General features: G+C 36.5%; 1 protein-coding gene across 2 annotated transcripts in view; it reads left to right on the plus strand.

Moving 5' to 3' along the window:
- LOC149531148 (small ribosomal subunit protein bS1m-like) overlaps positions 1–9,054 on the plus strand; it is a 30,864-nt gene extending 21,810 nt beyond the window's left edge. The window contains exon 2 of one of the 2 annotated variants that reach the window (XM_089809348.1): positions 8,705–9,054. The gene's annotated coding sequence lies outside the window, so the exon portion shown is untranslated. The remainder of the gene's footprint in view (positions 1–8,704) is intronic. The other variant, XM_089809347.1, reaches the window with a different exon arrangement.
- Positions 9,055–17,787: the final 8,733 nt, after the last annotated feature.

The following is a 17,787-nucleotide window of genomic DNA, read 5'->3' on the forward strand; positions in this document are numbered from 1 at the left end:
GCCAACAACAGCCTGAGAAAAACCCGAGGAAGGGCCAACGACCACGAGAGACAGGCCCAGTAGTAGCCAACAGGGCAGCATCATCAACACTCTCAACAATAATGGCATGATCATCATCCCTATTACAGGAATAAAAAAGTTGTGGAACAATAGGTTCAAAAATAGGAGAACCTTCTGTCCTTGGAACATCCACAATAGAAGAAGCCACACCAGCAATCAACAGGGCATCAGCCTCACAGATTCAAGAGGAGGATACATAAGGCTGTCCTGTGTAACCACTTGTGAGAAGCCTCCTCTGGGAAGAAATCTTCTCAACCGTATAATGTTGTGCATAAACAACTTTCCATCATGAGGCATACCTTTTCATTTTGTGTAGCTCGCAATGAGTTGCTACATGACCACTTCTGAAGCATCTTCTACTCCTAAATGGAATCCCTTCATAGTCCAATTGTTGGATCCAACTACCCTTAGGAGATACAAGTTTAATCTCCACAGGGAACCCCTTAGAAACATCAACATCCACCAAGATACGAGCAAATGTGGAGTTAAAAATGTCAGATGAATCCTCATTCCCATCAAAAAGGTCTGAAGAGCCTCAACCACTACCTCTAGAACAGAAACAATTAAAAGATGAAGGGGGAGATAAGGGAGTCTGACCCAAATAGGCATCTTATTGAACGTTTTGTTGATGTGTGTTTTATGACTCACCAAACAGTAGAACAAAATACCGAAATATCTTATCTTCTCTTGAATAAAGTCTTGTGTATGCTAAGATTGCTAGAAGATCATACAATGACTTCAAGGTTACTTTAATGCCAGGTCTTGACTGTGGATAAGATCAGTGGTTGATGTGATTTGCTGATGATCACAAGGGGCCTTACGTGTTTATTTAGATTCATTTCAAGCCATACTGGATGTGGGAGCTATCCTAAGGTTTTGCAATGAAGTGCTTTTTATGGAGTTTTCACAAAATATGTAGAAATTCAATAAGATAGGGTTCAGGAACTCTATTCTAATCCTGAGCGTAGTGATAACAACAAATAGTGCTATAGTGGACAAATTTCTCAATTTACCAAATTCCGCTTCGCCAAGTTATACTACAACTATGCGTGAACCGGTGCAATCTTCAAGGGTTATGCCAGAGATTTTCATATCACCGCATACACCATCATAAAGAACAATGTATACAAATGATAGAAGTTGAGCATATGCATGAAAGGGGTTCAGGCTAACTTTACACAACGAGTTAGAATCACTAAAACGTCAAAAGTATGAACCAAAGGAACTCATCAATACACCATCATATTCTTCATTGTAATCACCACACATTGACTATGCTAAACTTAATCTAATTGAAGAAATTTAGGAGAACAAGCAAGCACTAAGACACATCAAGTATTCACCAAACTCCAATGAAAACTTTATTATCTCAGTAACTCATAGCAACAATTTCATAAAAGTCTCATTTTACAAATGAGGAATGAGGCCTTTATATAGGTCCTCGATTACAGTAGGTGGCCCAGATGATCACAATAACCGATGGCCAAGATTGTGCCACATCAGCCCTAATTAGGTTTAGGGCAATGGAAAGGAATCTACATTAATGCCACTAGGAATCCACTACTGTAGTGGGTAATAAATGCCCACTATGCATGCTCGTTTAAGTTGTGGGATGTAATAAATGATCCCTATGCACACCTGTTATGCATTTAATGCATCTATCCTTGATTTTTTCGCCTGAAAGATCGAAATCGATCTAACATTGTTTCCAACTCCTTTGTACTGATGCTTGGTGCAGATTCTTGCTTGAATTCTAGAACTGCGATTGCTCTTTCTACTTTTCCCAAGCTTTCATCTCAATTTGGTAGTAAGTCCTTAGTAGTGTGCATTGTATTTGAGAAGATGGAGAAGTTCTCAAAATCATCTCTTCCATATACATTTAGTTGAAAGAATTTCTCTAACTTGACTTTCAGATTATCAGTTGTCATTTCTTCTTCCACCAATCTCTGTGATAACAAGGATGCAACTGCATTTGATATTTCTTGTTTGATGTTATCAACAATCTTCTTCCATCGACTGGATTCCTTGGTAAAGCTCACAAACATTTCCTTAGCCATGATCACTGCACTATACCATTGAATAAAATCATAGACATCCCCTTCGCTGATAACTCGACCATCAATCAATTCTTGCTTTGGGGTCTCCATCAGATTTTGAATGTCAACAATCACCTCTTCTTGGTAAATATGCTCATCCACCCATGATTCCTCCATGCACTGGATCCTAGAGATTGCAGCCAATGCCCTATTGTGCACTTGTACTAATTCTTCTGCATGTTTGAAGGCTACCTCTTGAATTCCTTCGATCCAAATCTTTGCACCTTGAGCAATTTGCTTGATTTTGTCAATATCACCTACCACTTTACTGGAAACACCTGTTGGAGGGACAAATGATGGACCTTCCTCTCTTACTGGATGAGGCAAGTTATTGATGTACTGACATAAGGCCCGAATTTCTCTTTTCTACTTTTCATACCCTTCTTTTACTTTCTTTAGCCTATCCTTGAAAGCCTGTGTGGAGTCATCAAATTCTTCCAATATTTGCTCTCGGGAGGCCCGACCAAGATTTACTTCTGTAACATGATATTCATCCGGAGCAATCTGATTTTTTCCTTTGTCAACTGTGGGAGTCGCAATCTGCAAGATTCTGGATCCTGATTCTCCTCTGATGAATTTAGTATATCTTCTTGCTTTCTCTTGTTCTTCTGATTGATTTGATTGGTCCAAAATTTCCTGTAATTCCATTGCTGGATCGACCTCCCTTTGTTGACGCAATTGAATTCGTTGCCTCAACCATTCCGGAATGGGTATACTTTGGTCCCTCGAAATTATCAATTGTTCTTTCCTTTGGACTACTCGAATGTCAATCTCCTCTTCACCTCTTGGACTATCCATTGTAACCTCAGGACCTATAGCTTCGGCACTTGGAAGATGTATTGCTACTCCTGGAGTTTCTTCCTCTAGTGGACCATCTCCATCATTAATCATTTCTCGCTCTAAGATCGTAGCGAGACTTTCCTCTGTAGCAATATCTTGATCTCTCCCTCTTTCTTGCATGGACTTTTCATAGGCATTTATACTTAGTCTATCATGAATAGGCCTATCCAAATTCTCTTCTTGCTCAAATCTCCTTATACTTGTCCCTACATCCTGCCTTTGAAATGTTTCTATCTCTTGGACACTTGGAGTTCGACTCGGAGAAGAGGGAGCATCTCCATGTTTCTGCTTCTTATATTGAGGTTCTTGGATGACTTCCTCAATCCTAGGACGCTTTTCTCGAGGTACCTCTTTCCCTTTCTTGGTTCCTACATCTTCGGATGGAGTTCCTCTTTCCTCAACAGTCCCTTCAGATATTTGTCCTGATCTTTCATCCCTAAGTGGTCTATGACCAAGCAACCTATATGTGAGTCCATTAGCTGGTGCAACTAATTTTTCAAGCTTACGCTTGATCCACCACTTTGTAAAATCTAAGATTGGTTTTGAAAGAGTTGCGAGCTCTGTAATTTATTTCTTCTTCCAATCATATGGTTGAGCTGTCATTTCTGGATTGAATCCCTTTCGCATCATGTTTGGGTCCTCCTCCATTTGATCAAGAACCTTGAATATGTTGCATGTTCTAATAATGTTCAATGGTAGTCTTGAATGCAACCTTTTTCTAATCTCGTTCTCATCTGCTGCATTTGCCCAAAAGTCTTCAAGGTGAACCTTGTGTTGGTACTTTGATCCTCCTACTGATGAGATCTTGTTGTAAGGATCAAAATCATTCCTTTTTGGATAAAGCGGAAGGCGGAAGAAGTGGAGCTCATCTGATGATTTCTTTGCAGCTTTTAGACATGGGCATACCTCAGTTTTTCCTTCTCCTATGGAAATTGGAAATTGCAACTCCAACTTCTTTTTTCCTTTCTGAATTTTGTCATAGGTTGTAATTTGTCGAGTAAGCTCTAACAAGACCATCTTATCTATTGGATACCTGGGAAATTTGTATGGCTTCGTGGAGAATCCTTGAACTCGGATGTATGAAAAGGTAGGAAACTGAATGAACCAAGCACCATATTCCTCGACCAACTTCATCGCACCCATTGATATTCTTATATGTGGCCTCTTTTGTAATGTTCTTACTATGCGCATGGCAAATATATCATTAACCTTCATGTAATTGTCCTTTGAGTACAAATGCAACTGTGGGTAACATTCATGGACTTTGAGGTGTTGGGTTCCACTTCCAATCGGTCCTTTGTATCGTAGTCCATCATAATTTGTCTTCCGTGCTAGCATGTAGATGACATAGGAACTCATGTAAAATTTCCTTGTATGCTCTAGATTCATCAATTGTTCATTTAGATTATCACTTATGAGCCCAGCCCAATCTATTTTGTCGCCTTCCTCCATCACCTGCTCAACAAAATACCACATCCAAGATTCAAACCTATAAGAATAAGGCATGCCAAATATGCAACTCAACATCATGACCATGTCACTATATTCCCTTTGCAAGTCAAGCCGTACTATTTCCTTAGGAATCTTGGAATGATGTGATCTATTCTTTTTCAACCATCTTTTGCTGATTATTTCTTCACAGAAATTGATTCCAGACGTGTAGATTCTCAGTGCTTGCTCCTGTGTCTTTGTGACCATCCTTGGGTGAGAAGGAATTCCAAATGCTTCAGAAATGGATGTCGGAGAAAAATCTGCCAGAACATTTCGTTCAGAATCCCTGATGGTTCTATCTCTAGGACTGTAGTGTTTGGTACATTCCACAATCAACTCTAGATGTTGAAAAGGAGGAGGGAAACTAGCTGCAACGAAAATTTCACTTATCACAATTCTGGTGGCTAGGTGTGTTGGGTGATAGTCACTATATCCGAGCATTCTCCGGTTAAAATCTTTCAAATCAAGGCCGCCAAGACTTGTATCTTCGATTTCTGCCCACTTTGATACAATTTTGGATTCAAGATAGAATCCTCTCCTTTCATTCTTTATCAATTGTCCTCGCGTTTCTCCTGTTTCCCTGGGCTTTGCCATTCTCCTTTCCTGCAAAATAGAAAATGTACACACATAAGACTATGCAAGGAAAGTATTAAAAACAACAGATACAACTTGTCCATAAGACAGAGATTTTGGATTTTTGCCAAAATTTCCATACTCTTTTCAAGATTCACTTTTCAATACTTCCGCAAGAAATATGCAATTTTCACAACTCACTACAAAATAAAAAAATCCTTTCTGATAGAATTCAAAATCCTCTGTCGTGAATTCCCAGAAAACTCCTCAACAATTTCAGAAATTTTCCCAAAAATCCGCTTCCTTGAACTCTTTGAATCTCATTCCTATTCTCGACTTGCTCTTCAAATTTCTGTGTGAGCCTGAATGAATGAGAGGGTTTATTATATAAATCATCTTTCAAAAAAGATGCCTTTAAAGCTGTAGACTAAAATTAGGCAGTTGCTTTACTTAGCCATCAAGGTTTCCATCTTTTGTGCCACTTGTCGCTTTTTTGCTGTTTGTTTCAAAAGTTTGCTATTTTTGATCCTCTTAACTTCATGATGAAGCTAAGTATTTCTTATCCCATTTTGAGTTTTTACTTTTATTAATTAAATATCAATTAAAAAATCAATATTTAATTAATTTCCATATACTTTTCTCCATTTTTTTTTTGGATTATTATTAAAAAAAAATCAAATTAAATATTAGTTTTACTAATATTTAATTTTTAATGTAAATCCAAAAAAACTTTTTGAAGGAAAATTGTTTTTTCGCTCTTCTCTGAATTTGGTCATCAAGCTTTGTTTCTCCTATTACATTAGGCTCCTGATTAGTTTGTCCACCAAATCCTAACTTCAATGAAATGACATCCTTAGCAGACTGGATTTTACTTACATAACTTTGGCTATCTTTTCCTTCTCCTATCTGCTGCTTTTGGGTTCCTCCATCCCAATTTTCCTTATTTTCACCTTCTATGATAGTGTCCTTAGTTTTATCACTGCTACTGGTTTGATCAAATGAAAAGACCTTTTTGAACTCAGCAGCCAACATAGAGGCCTTGTTCACATTACCGGGGCCTGTTTAAGAGGGACTATTTTTAATCTCTCCAGTATTTGTAGGAGATTTAATATCAGATCCCATTTCTTTCCTTTCCCCAATTTCATTATCCTTATCTTGAACATGCCCTGGAGAACTTTGGGATTTCTCATCTGGTTTTTTAGCCACCTTTGTGCCTGTTAAAAAACACAATATCCTTGCAAAATTCCCTTTGGCAAAGAAGCCTGCATGAGGGAAGTTGTACACAATTCTATCAAACAACATCTCTTAATATCTCATGCTTTTTTCATTGTTTTTGCATCAACATTATGCGATGTCATTGCTCTGTGCTTCTCCAAACTCCAAAGGTTTTGGCCAGAATTATATGAACTTATGACCTGCTCTCGGCTGTCTCGATGTTTCACAAATTTGATGTTTAGTTTTTCATGGCATACGCCCTAGGACACCCGTTTAAGATTTTGTTGCATTTTATTGGCAGCTTTTGAGTGAAGATAGGAATCCTTAGGAGGCATCATATGCTAAGAGCAGCGAAGTTTGGGCTATTAGTCCACCAGCCTACGTATCAGCAATTACGGAGATTGTTCTGTTTCCCTTGCAACTTTCTCGCGATTTCTGCAAGGCAAGAGATATTTCCAATTTCCTCTAGGCACGGCACCAAGATCCTTTCAACTCCTAACCACACTCCATGTTTGAACGCTGAATATAATGGAAAGCAGGCTTTTTACAGAGTGAAGGATTTTATCCTTCCTCAAATGTTCCTCGGCAAACCAATTCTGCGCTCCGCGATTTGCAGGGTCGGGTTTTCTCCAGAATGGAGGATTTTTTCCTTCATGAAATGTTTCCATGACTCCTGCTGACTTGCGCTCCACGCTTTACGGAAAGCGGGATTTTTATGGAATGAAGGATTTTATCCTCTCCACAATATCCTTCACTACCTTAAAACTGCGCTCCATGATTTGCGGGGTCAGGATTTTTCTAAACTGGCAGATTTTGTCCTTTTCCAACATTCCATGACTATCTTAAAATCCCACTGCAAAAAGAGTTACAGGCGTAGTTTTAAAACCATCCAAAATTTCATCCAGTTTGACCATTCCTAGCAGACAGCTGACTTGCGCTCTGCAGAAAAAGGAAACAGCTGGCAAATTAAAACAGAAGGGGGTCCCAGGCTTGGGCGTGTTGTGACTGGTGGTCACAACACATTTCAGAAAATGGGGAGAAATCATGGTTTGACCATCAATATGAAACGATCTTCCCAGGTAAAAAAATGATCACACAAATTCTTATTTTTATAATTTATTTGCTACATTCTCAAATTTAGCTATCGAGAATACCTTAGTCATAGGAAAGATATGAACTGTACCAGTCATGATGGGCTCCCGTTGTTGGGAGATCCAAGAGTGTAGCTCCTGTAGACTAGGTCAAAGATCCCCAAATTTGCAAATCACTCAATGCGAAGAGAAAATGGAAGCAACACTGTCAATAGTTGCCACCTTTTCTGCATCCAAATAAAAAGTTGGAGGACCTTGACCCCTACATCCAAGCAGCCAATCAGCAGCAGACGTTTTGTTAGCAGCAGGGCAACTAGATACATCAGAAGTTTGGGTGGAAACACCCAAAGCCATCGCCACAAAAGCAGTCCCCTCTACCACTATAGATGTGGGCACGGGAGAAGGAAGAACGGGTATAGAAATATTACCCGTTAAAGCCCTAGGGGGGCCGGCTAGAACCCTAGCCGAGCCATCACCAGAAAGGAGGTTGGCATTCAAAGCATCGCTGACCAATACTGGAGAATTAAGAGGACTGCCTGCCAACACAGAACGGGCAGGAAGCCCAGTACCTCAACGTCCAACACCTGCAGCATGCCAAGACACCACCAGAGCCCCTATAGGAAGTGAAGAATTTGAACCTTCCAACGAGTGGGAAACTTTAGCAGCAGCAGGAGACATTCTGTTAATATCAATGAATTGCTTTGTTTTGATAAGGTGTGTTATGTTTTTTCTCATTTTGTTGTTCTACATGGAAAAGTTGTAGAAGTTACGGGAAGTTTGCTTTGTTTTGATAAAGTCCTGTGTAATGTTTTTCCCATTCTGTTATCGTATCAACACATATGCCTGTTCTATCTATTTTAGCAAGGAAAATCTGATACAATCTAATATTAGCATGAAAGCGTGAGCTGTTCACATTCATAACAGGCCATGTTACAGAGCCTGGTAGCTATAGAGTAAAGTTAAATAATAGAAAATTAAAACCTCATCTCCAAAGAATATAATTTTTTTTTGGCAGATAGACAATGTCTTTAAATTTTTAAAGCCATAAGAAAAGATTGAGAATGTTGTTTCCATTGAATTATGATGCTAGACGTTAATCTGTTGAACAATAATTAGTATTAGAGCGGATAATTACACTACTCTGTTTCTCTATTGATAATAAAAGTTTATAAATATTACTTCTGGATGTTCAAATTGTGCTTCTGTCTAGATCTAATATTTATTATATGATATTTGCAATCATCCTTTTATGTTAATTATTTTCGCCCAACATTCTCTTGTGATGTATCTTCACTAATTGAAAGTGCTCTATTTTTTTTTTTCATCCCACCTAATTAGTGGTATGTCGAAACCTACTCACTCTCGTCTCCTCCAGCGGCCCATAAATTTGTTTGCTCAATGAAACGAAGAACAAGGAGATAAGCGAAAAGTGACTGTAGGTTTTAGCATGAAAGAAATAACAGCAAGGAGAAAGAGGTTAAAAGAAGAAAGTAGCAAGCTACTTTGGTCACTGCACATAAGCTCCTATGAGCAAGCTGAAGAGGAGGAAGATATTTTTTCAGCTTTGGCTATGAGTAAAAAAAACTATATGGTTGTATTATTTTGTATGGTCATATTGTTTGATGAAACATAAGTTGGTGAGTTAGCAAATGTTTCTATGAATGTATAAGTTGTTTGTAATTAAACAATATATAGTTGAATTGGTATTCATGATTGTATATTTTTAGAATGTGACCATAACTAATATACTTTGATAATCACATAGCATGAAAATATGTCTAATAACTAAATCAAAGTGTCAAGTGATCATTTGATTGTTGTATATTTGACATAGTTACAACCCCTTGAGACTCAAATTCATAATCTCTTCTAGACTAGTATATCATTACTCCACATCTCCAAGTAATTATTTTTATGAACATCTCTAGCACTATCATGCCCAACCTGATTACCCATTGAACCTAAATTTCCTCGGGAAGAGTCATCCATGATAATTTTTAAAACTCCTTGAGGAGGGATCCATTGACCCTCATGATTTATTTCTTGCAAAGGATGTTTGCATCCATTCTACATAACATGCCTTTCATTTCTCACTCCAAAAGGATTCTCTAGGATTCAAACCTCTAGCAAAAGTCACACTTTTCCAAGATAGTCTCACAAAGAGAATGTATAGATAAATCGATCTTGAGAAGATTACTTTATTGACAAGATCTTTTAGTCTTATATATTCTATAGTTCACATAGAAGCATAAATAAAAATAAACTATAAATGCAATTTACTTTTAAACTATACATTTTTACTTGCATGGCCCAGTCAAACCCTTATGAATAAATATAAGATGCTCTTACTAGTTTTAAAGCATTTTTACGACATTAATTTAATCTAACTTAAGTGTTCAATAATCTATCTAAACAAGTATTGCACAATTGAAGGCAAATGGAGATCAATCATTTAGCAAAATAAACATTGAAAGAAACAAAGTTAAATAATCATGTGTTATGTCTCAAGGTTGAATATGTTGAGTATTAACTAAAATCCTTGACAAATATTTAATATTTGAGAACAATGAGATTTAGGTTCAAGTGTTTTAATCATCTCCCATCAAATAAGGAAATTTCCTTTATATTAACATGATTACACTAAGTGCTATATTTACACAATCTAACAAACCCAAATTACATGTATTTGGATTCCTTGATATTCTAGGTACAAAGTAGTTTACAATTTAAAAATAGATTGCAAAACATTCATTAAGTTCAACAAGATTGAAATCAATTATTGAATATTACAATAATAGCTTTGATAGATTGTATATATTAAACATATATCCATGGCCACTTATAAATTTCTTGAGCTAGATCTAACTATTTACCACCAAGACGAACGCTTCAATATGACCTTTGTGTAAGATCACCCATCGACTATAGAGGCTTTTCCTCCAACATACATGTATCAAAACAATTTTCATCCTTTGGTGGTTTATAATTTGAGATTTTCCTCCAACACACACACACAGACACACACAGACACACACACACACAGAGTTAGTTTTCTTTTATGTGTATTGTAATTTCAAGCACTTTAGACAAATAATTAGGTCAAAAGGTTTGACAGTTGAAAAATTATTGTAGTTTTAAGTTGCTTGTAGTTTTAAGTTGCTTAGATAAGATAAGATATAAGATAATATTATTAATGTCCAACAAAAGACCACAACAAGGGTCTATGGGACTGGAAACTTACATCAAGAAACTAACAGACAAATTGAGCACCAAACGATGACCACAAAACAACAAGTACAAGAAGAAGAAAGCAGGAGATGACACGGAAAAGATTAGGTATTCATCTTCACAGGAAAAAAGTCCAACAACGACTGATTAGTGTGGCTACTAGAGGCCATGTGATGAAGCTGAGTGTTACAAGAGGAGTGTCGTTGGTGAAGAGGTCCCTTGTGGGGTCTCATAGATATGGAATGGCCCGTATTAGGGAAACTGTATGGATGCTTCACACCTTGAATCAGAGTTAAGGGCGAGAAGGTCATAATAAGCTGTGTCTAGGCTTGACTCAGAAATGAAAGCTGCAAAGTATGATCACGAAGCTGCAAGGACTCACAGACATAAAGTGCAATGCAACGTTGATTGGTGTACTTGAAAAATCTGATAGGGATCTACAATCTCTAAACATACAGTAAAATCTCTCTCTAATCTCGTAGTATATGGGGTATCTGAAAAGAAAATGAGTCTCAGATTTTGCCTCAGCTAAGGTACAAAGTGTGCACACACGATCCTCTCTAGTGATATGGTGATCGACTTGGATCTGGAGTTTGTGCGAGCCCACCCTGAAGGAGCCAAGGGAGATGCGTAGGGTGTGAGTCCAATATCTGTGTAAGTATTTAGGGCGAACAATAATCCTATCTCAAATATCTAAGAAGTGCTTAGTGTAGAAAGCCATCCTCGGAGGTAGTCTCCTTGGAGGATCCACCCAAGTCCGTATGATATACTAATAGATGTCAAGTCTGACATGCCCATTCAACTCTTGCCGAGAGGGGAGTAGATGAGCAGGAGCGTCTAATGAGAAATGGTATGGAGGGAGTAGTGGATGTCAATCCCAATTGAACTCAGTAGGATAGTAGCCTGAGCATACCAACAACGGGCTCTAGTGGTTGTATCGGAGTTTGCAATAGCAACTGAGGAGAAATAGGCTAAGTAAGGGTATTCGTGTTGGCCTTCAACCAAGTTTGGTGTAGAGACCTCATAAGAACAATTTGGAGCCTCGTTTAAGGCACTAAACGACCTTGTACAATCCCAAAAAATGGCACACGAACAAAGTCATCCTAATGACATATAAAATGCTTAAAGAGCTTTTTGGAAATGTAACGAATTCATCAATCAAATTCCTTGATCAAAAGTTATGCCTCCCGAAAGTTGGGCGACCATTTCCGGAGCCTCCTAATTTTGTACCAACTTCTAATGTGACTTTTGGAACCTACTTTTTTGGAGATGGCCACCAAATGACATAATCTAAGATGTAATCCTAATCCTAAACCTAAAACAAGTTACTTAAGGCATATTCTTATGATGCAAAGGTTTTTTTTTTTTTTTTTTTTTGTGGAGTTTGGGAGAAGGTACTGTTAGAAGGGTTTTTCTTCAGAATCTAATAATGTTGTAAGCCCATAGGGCATGTAGTAGAGTCTATTTTTAATGCAATGAATGTACTGACATATCATTTTTTAGAATAAAAGTATCATTTCCAGTTATGTTCATTTTGTCTTGGCTTGTACCCACATTAAAAATGTCACTGGTTGTTCATGACCCTCAGTATTCTTTTGAAGCATGACTTTTGGTATTTTGTGGAAAGATGTAAAGGAGATAATCTTAAATGGTTTAGAAAATTCTTGGGATTCAAGGACTAAGTCTTCCTTTATTTCCTTCTTTATATTTGCAAATGCTTTTATAGCTTCATTAGTCCATTTGATCCCAACTTCTTTCTTAAGCATCTTTGCAATTGGTTTCACAATCTTTGTAAAATTTGATATAAATTTTCCACTAAAATTGACCTGACCAAAGAATGATTGAATAACCACAACATTTTAAGATTTCTGAATCTCATCTATTGCAACTATTCTTTTAGGATATAATCTTACCTAACCCTTTGACACAATATGTCAATGACGAAATTATAACATGGAAACATAAGGAAAAGTTCATACACCTAATCAGGCAATGTAGAAATGAGGTTATAGAAGGAAAGGGCACCTACTAAGATATTTCACCCATTTTATAGAAAGTGTTAGATCCTAGCAGCTACATGGTAGATTTGGAGAGCACTTTGAAGAAAGCTCATGAGGAGATCAAGCTAACATTAAACTCTTTCGATATTGTGAAGAGATCTACAATAGAATATAACAACTAGATACATTTGATCAATAGGATCAAGGAATAACAAGACAAATGCACATCTACACTCTTAGAACTACACTTCTTCCTATCCCCACTAATAGAAATTATCCAAGAGCATGTAAAAGAAGCTAAGGTACTAATGAACCACAAACACTGTGGATACATTAGACAAGATGAAGACCAATCTTGTAGAGATAAAGAGCATGTGGCACTTCCTCACAGAAAACTCCACATCTTATGATAGACATAATTGGATAGTGCTAAGGCCTGGTACTCGAACATATTATGACCCTTTGTTGTTGATGACAAAAAGAGGGGGAAAAAGAGATGAAGAGATAAATAGAAAAAGTATAGGTAAGGGGGGAGATGAAATGAAAAGAGATAAAGAGAAAGGTAAAGGTAAAGGGGAAGATGAAATGAAAAGAGATATGAGAAAATGAAAAAAGGGGGAGATTGAGACTAGGAAAGTAGATAAGCAAAACAAAAGGGAGATGAGCAAAATGAGCAGAAGAAATAGATATAGGAAGAGATGAAAACAGATAGGGGAGACAAGACAAAGAGGGAAACAAAGAAAACTAGAGTATTAAACTCCAAGGACAAAGGTAAACAAGACAAGTAAATAATGAAGAATGGTACAAGAGATGAGAAGGCATAATATTGCATTTTTGACTAAGTCCATAAATTGGTGAAGATTCTACCATTACCATTGAAGGATTATCAAAGAAAGGATAAATAAAAAATCAAGAATGATCATAAGTTTTTCTGTCATTTCTAAAGGAGGAGATTGTTGATCCTACAAGTCCCAATGATAATAAGAAATGTAACAAGTGCTGCTAATTCCTTAGCACACCAAAGTGTTGTCATTGACTGGCAATTGGTAAAGATGAAGGTGTACCATCTCATGATCACTGATAGACATCTTCACTAGTTAGATCAAGTATGGAGATGAGGATAAGGTAAGGCAATGAGTCACCATCAACATGATAAGTCATCATCGATGTGACATGACATAGTCAACTTGGTATACACTATGATGTCATTGAAGTTTGGTCAAAACTGTAAAAAGAAGGAAGGACAAAGAGGCTACACTAGGCCTAGCACAAGACTGACAAGCTACAAGTTGAGACCCTATGATGTAGGTGTCACAAGTTTTCCATGACCAACTTAGATATATGATTAAAATTTTGAATACATCATAGTTGGTTGGGATGTTTTTAGGGTTTTGACACCTAGAGAAGAGAAGACACACATATAGCTTGAAAACATTTTTTTTTGAGTATGTGGACAATGAGTGGTATGCAAGAGAAGAAGTGAGAGATAGAAAATGAGAGAAGAGTTGTGCAAAAATAGAACAAAGGGGAACAAGTCAATGCAGACTGGTATACTTTTGACGTGGAAAAGTATAGAAGGGATGTGGTGATGCAACATTATTGCAATGAATGCCAATATGACAAGAGAAGATCAAGATTTCTTCTTGATACACACTGGAGATCTACAAGGCAATGTGTACCACATAGTTTAGATCAATTTTTGATAGCTCTTTAACCATTGTAATATCTTTCTAACTATTGTAATCATTTGTAAGCTCTTCACTGAGCATGCTTCAAAATCAAACACATTCTATATCCTCTAACAAGGTACCTCCTAGAAGGAGTTTCCAAATCCTTTAATAGGTTAGCTTTGACAATCTCATGCAATCCTAACAAGTTGTAAAAATTCATAACTGAATGTGTTCTCAGAAGGAACTATTGTAGCCTTTAACCAAACAACCTTTTATCTATAGTAAAAGGCTAGTGGGTATATTATCCCTACTATGGTTTTCACCCTCTCATCAAGGGTTTCTATGTAAAAATCTATGTCACTTGATGTATGCTTTTGTGTGTGAGATTATATGGGTTTACCTTGCTTCATTTATTATTATTATATCAGCCAAGTGGTTACTACCTAGTTTTGCAAAAAAAAATTAAAATTTCAACAAACTAGTTAGAGTGTTTATACTTATTCAACCACCCTCTTAGTACTGGTTGGGAGCAACAATTGGTATTGAAGTTTAGAACCTAGCAACAAAAAGCTTGATAGCTTTAGAGAAGATCAAATGATAACCATCAAATACAAGAAGAAACTTGATGAATCTATTGACACTATTGATGATGTGAAAGAAATTTAAGAGAATCATTGTGAAAAATAAATAAACTCATGAAGAAACTCAAAGAGAGTCATGAAATTATTGAGAAAATGGAAGAAAATAGTGGAACAGATGAATATGAAGAAACTATCATTGATCTCATGATTCATAATGAGAAGCTAAGAAAATCAATCTCATGACTAAAGAGAGAACTATACGATACATCATAAAAGATATGTCAAGCATAAATGGAGAAAGGTAATGCTGCACATGTAGTAGAGAAAGCTTAGAATGCATTGAGAGAAGTGCTAGAAGAAAAGATAATGATTGATGAGGATGCAAGAAAAAATGATGAACAAGCTGACAAACTAACTAGGGAACTAAAGAGCACTAATAAGAGAAATGAAAAGCTAAAGAAGTTCAATGACAACTTTGAGAAGATAGATGAACAACTCAAGGCTTAGAGAAAGATAAAGAGAACATTTGAGGAAGGTGAGTCATCCGAAAGCAAGAACTAGAAGTAACAACAAGGGAAAACATCATCTAAAGTTAAGAAACTTAAGAAACCAACCTGTCATTGTTGTGGTAAAATAGGTCACACTTCTATTGTATGCTAGCATACAAAGGTTAACCCTATTGTCTAGAATACTTCCAGTGGGTATTGTAACACATGCCACCAACATGGTTACATATTGCACAAGAACATTGATCTCATCCAAATGAGTGAAGAACTAATGGATATTGTTACTTCTGTAACAAGTATGGGCACAAGGCTCGGGTTTGTAGCTCCAAGGAAAGATTAGACCAGACATTTCATAAAACATCAAATCCTAGCTAGAAGAACATATTCACTACACTGATATGTTCAACATGTGGAAATGAAAAACATGTTATAGAATACTACAAACTAAAGACCGATCCAAGGAAACATTCAAAACCATGGAGGGGAACATGCATGATCTATTATTACTATGGCAAGTTAGGCCATCTTGCTAGAGATTGAAGAACAAAGAAATTGTTTGAGATGCAAAATCCTAATAAAAAGGGAAAGAATAAGATAGTGGACAAAGAGGAAACCAGAAGGGACTTCTATAAAATCTAGACAAGGAAGACTAATTAAGGAGTAGAGGCCAAGCCCATTGAAGCTATGAGTGCATTGATTGAAGGTGAGACCTCAAAAGATAATTAAGCTGATCAAAAGCTTAAATAGGGGTTGTGTGCAAAGGAAAAGATCTTTAACCAACTCCTTAGTCAAAATCAGTAAGTCATGAACCAAAAAATCAATAAAAAGAACTGGTGAATCATAGAGTACCTATAACAAGACATGAGTATGAAGACATTATAACCATTGTCACATAGGTCATTAGCATTAATTGTAGGTTAAGTGGTAGGTACTCATTTTATTTGCTATTGCATATTGAGATTAACCTAACATTATTCATTACAAGATATAAATAGGCCTTCAAAGATCCACTTACCACTTTACAAATCCAAACTCTTGAGTTGTGCATCTACAAAAAATTGAGCTTATCATATTTGTGTGTCACTATCTTGCAAAGAATAATTTATCTTGAAATTGTTACACTATCAACTACTACTCACTAGTCAAAACCACCATGGCACAAGAAATTCATAAAGTTGAATTGGTTAGCATTAAGGAGTTAAAAAAACCCAAACTATGAGATCATTCCAATGAAGGGAGCTACAAGGAACATGACTAGAGCACTTTATTTACTTCCAACTTATGCACTACTTACATAGAATATGGGCATGTATTCAAGGTAAGGATACTAGAGCTTCATGATGATAGAACTCATAGTTTATTTGAAACATTCTCTATGAATAGGGTTTTGAAACCTGAACTGAGTTATTTGGAAGAAAGCACACTGCACAATGTTGTAGACATTTCTAATTTCATTCAAGATGATTGGGTAATATTTTTACAGATTAAGGTACACAACCAATATATGTTTCCAAACAAGCCCTATAAAATTACCAAGGAAATTATGTAGCGGGTAGATGGATTTAGTGCCATTGAAACCAACCCAAAAATAGGAAAAAATGTTGAAGATAAGTCTATGAAACTGATAAGAGCAAGGAAGGATGGACGAGCATGTACCATCAATGAAATTCTTAATTGAAAAATAAGGTTTTATGCAATGGTTATCAGATGCAAAATATATTACTCTAGTAGGGAGAATAGTGTACCTAGTAGAGCAACATATGACACATATCAAATTATTCATAACCATGCCGCACTTGACCTAAGTAGATGGCTACATGAACAATTAATGATCAAGTTGCACAAGATCAAAGAAAATTATAAGATGCATCCCTTAAGTATGGAGCTATACTATTATGAATATTTTTCTATTTCAAGAAGGATCTCCCAGGACAACCATTGACCAATTGGTCAAAGAAAATGCCTGTCACTAAACAAGTTTTCAAGATGTATATGCATCTAGGAGATAGAAGAGAACATGTTTAGTTCATATTTTAAAAGATTGAAAGGGACATGCATCAAAGGGAAATAATACCCTTAAACCTAGTTGAAGAATACAAAAATGAATTACGATTTATAACATGCACAAAATACTGCATGATATAGGCTCTTGAACCAAGAATTCACTGGTTAACAACATTCTAGTCTGAGGTGAAAAAAGAAGCAAGACCTTCTATTGATTTGCTACTATCAATTCCTAGAGACCTAAAGATGCTAAACGTTGACAAGAGCATGATGACAAGGAGTGCACTCATCAGATTAAAGAAGGACATAAAACTAGCATAAAAAGATGAAACAGAGGCTAGTGAGAAGAAAGATGAAAAGAAAGCTCAAAATAGTATGATTAAGTAGATTAACATGGAATATGAAATAGTACTCACCATTGAAGTATCACCA

Source organism: Cupressus sempervirens, chromosome 11 (assembly GCF_028749045.1).
Source record: "Cupressus sempervirens isolate cs-2001-9-10 chromosome 11, ASM2874904v1, whole genome shotgun sequence".
Taxonomy (NCBI): Eukaryota; Viridiplantae; Streptophyta; class Pinopsida; order Cupressales; family Cupressaceae; genus Cupressus; species Cupressus sempervirens.